We start from the raw sequence: 3,304 nt of genomic DNA, 5'->3' as shown, positions 1-3,304 counted from the left end.
TCTTTTTTTTGCTGGAGAAAAAAACGCCGTCTCGGTGAGGACAGAAGGCCAAAACATAGAGAAAAGGAAATCAAATTTATATTGATAAATTTTCAAATTTATCTGGATTAATGTGGACGTAGCCTTAGTATGTTAGTACGTATTTCCTTTTGAAACAGGAAGCATTGAAGTGCTTGAATGATTCACACAACAGCCAATTGTGTTCGAGATACAGATACACCACACCCCTGCTAAATCTAAACAAAATATGGAAAACAGTGAAATTTAACAAGAGCTCATTTTTTAAGCTGTGGGAGATTTGCATAACCCACATCAGAATATCTGCATGACAACACAGAACAGCTGGATGGGGTTTGAGGGAACAATTTTGGGCAACATCGCTTTTTTTTGGTTGTGTGTGTGTGTGTGTGTGTGTTTGTGTGTGTGTGTATAAAAGCAGTCGTGTCTGGAGAAGCACTGCATGTGTACACGTCTGATTCTCACGTGTGATACGAATCTTCAGAATCACCTGAAGACTGAAAGGAAAACTTCTCATGACTACACTGTAGGCTTGTGTGATATAACGATTTAATCATTCCTACGATGTTACACTGCCACGACATCCAGTGACCCCAAATTCCTCCAATTATAGTACATTAATAATTGTGCAAGTTCACCATTTAACTCTTTTTAAGTAGCAAGAATGCATCTCGATTTTTTATTTATTTATTTTTTTTGCATTTTGCATTTACTACTAAATACCTTATTAAGGTTCATTTAAACATTCACCATGACCTTGTCAGAAATTCATGATGGTATTGACTGTGAATAAGCTAACTGCTCTTCTCCAAGCCATGTGTAGAGCTATAGACAAGACCATCACTGTCATGTTCAAGGCAAATCCAAGACCAAGATTGGATGAGATTTAGTCAAGACCGAGTCTTATCGGGGTTGAGACCAAAATCATCAAATCCTTTTTTACATTACTTCTTGCCAAACTGTGTGGATATGAAAAGAAAAGACAACAGAAACGTTATTTTTACAAACTCTCAAACAAGATCAACACCATATATAGTGAGACCAGTGCCCAAGATTGAGACAAGTCCAAGTACATACGACAAAAAATCTAAGGCAAGTAAGAAAACGTCTCGAAACCGGAACCGAGCTCTAGTCCTACAGCTCTAACCATGAGAAATCTAGTCCAGCGTTAACACCTAGCGTTAGTAGTGCTGAATGCTGAAAGCAAAAAACAAACAAACAAACAAAAAAACAAGCAAATCAGGAAGAAAATGGCCGATCTTGTGCAAAAGAAAACTTGTCATTCGCCAGTTAGGCACTTTTTTTTTTTTGTTTCAATTCAAATGTGATGAGAAAATTTGAGTACTCAATCTGAAATAAGTGACATCTAAAATTTCTAACAGACATGTCGTCATTAAAGATAATAATGTTCGAAATCTTCCGGATCACCTAGACGTGCTCTACGTGTCCGAGTGGATTACACGTACACTCAACAGCGCCTGAGGCTTTATTTTCTTTTTAATCTGCTCTGGATGATGATCAAATCATTAATCAGGATTTTTTAAGTGATAAATCACAATCATGGAAAAATCAATATCGCACAAGCCTAGAGTGTAGTAAGAGATATGGGTGTTTGTTGTGATATTGAGTGAAAAATCACACCCAGCGGTACCTGACTAGCCGTGACGCCTGTCTTCTGTCTGCTAGCAGTGCTCTGAGATTTAACACTGACACAGAGGAGGATATAAGAACAAGAGTGTGTGTGACAGCACCGGGAAATTGAGAAACGACTCTGTGATCAGTCAGACTGCTAGTGACAAATACCACACGCGAGAATCAGACGTGTACGCATGCAGAGCTTCTCCAGACACGGCCGCTTTTATACACACACACACACACATACACACACAGAGGACGTATATCCACTTTCATGCATATTTACATTAGGATGATTTTTATCCAGGTTTCCTGTTTATACTCGGTAAGACACTCACTCGTCCTCCGCGCTCTCTGCGTGGCTGTGTTGTATCAGCTCCACTTTCTGACTTGACTGTTAAGCTAAGCTGAAGTAAATTGTTAGCATGCTGCTGTAAAACCTCATTCGAGAGGTGACACTGCTTGACTAGTCACGTCCTTCGTGTCTCATTTAACCACAAAGAAACCTCAACCTTATTTAATATCACTTGCTATTTTTTTTTTTAGCTTACCCCATACCTGATTCCTAACTAGCAACAGCTAGTTTTCTTCTGTTGAACACGACTACACTGTCACTAGCTAGATAAACGGCTAACTAGCAAGTAATTGGTTAGTATATTAGCCAAAAGTTATATTAGCCAAATAGCTAAATGTTTCCTGGTTAAAATGAATTAGCCACTGCAGCTACCTGATTCCGCTAACTAGCAAGATCTCGGCTAGCAAGTGATCCATATAAGGTAGCTGCAACATTAGCAAGGTAATTTTATCCATGAAATAATTTCCTTCAAATCTAGAGTATGGAAATGAAGCAAACTGATCACATGACACAAGAATTTTCTAGAATAAAACAGTAAAAGGTTCTGGTTTGTTTTCTCGCAGATGTGTTTTGCTGAGGAAGGTTCGGAAGGATCTGTTACTTGTCACTAAATTTAATTTACTTCTTGTTGTTGTTTTTTTACATGCTTAAACATTTCCACTACATTTTTTTTCGCTAAAGTCAGACTAAAAAATGCTTTTATTACATATTTAAAACTTTTTTCATTATCTGCTTTAAATGTACGACATTTTCTTTCAGGTTGTCTAGTGGAGAAGTTTAAAAACTCCATGCAAACGCAGGTCGATGAAAAGTCGCTTCAGTGTTGGATGTGAAAGCTGTGAGCTGGAGCGGAGCGGAGAGAGAGAGAGAGAGAGAGAGAGAGAGAGAGAGAGAGAGAGGACGGACTCGTCTGCCGTCCCCGAGGACTGACTGGACCTCTGATCTAATTTACTAACATCTACTCTCAGCGGCGAGTCCATGAAATGGAACATAACTCATCCTGTATCTGTGTCTCCTCAATCAGAGAGAGAGAGAGAGAGAGAGAGAGAGAATCGAGGACGAGAGCTGGATATGGAATTGAACTAAGGAGACAAAAACCTCTTTTTCTTAGGAGCCTGAAAAAATGTCTCCCTCTCTCTACCTCTCTCTATTCTCCTCTATGTCTATCTATCTTTCTGTCCTTCTCTCTCTCTGTCCGTCTCTCTTGTGCTGTTTTTCTGTCTCTCTCTCTCATTCTCTCTTTCTCTCTGTCTCCCTTGTCTCTCTCTCATTTTCTGTCTTCCTCTCTCTGTGTCT

The sequence above is a fragment of the Pangasianodon hypophthalmus genome, chromosome 24 (genome assembly GCF_027358585.1).
Source record: "Pangasianodon hypophthalmus isolate fPanHyp1 chromosome 24, fPanHyp1.pri, whole genome shotgun sequence".
Taxonomy (NCBI): Eukaryota; Metazoa; Chordata; class Actinopteri; order Siluriformes; family Pangasiidae; genus Pangasianodon; species Pangasianodon hypophthalmus.
The sequence above is the reverse complement of the archived record's forward strand: the minus strand, read 5'-3'. Positions refer to the sequence as shown.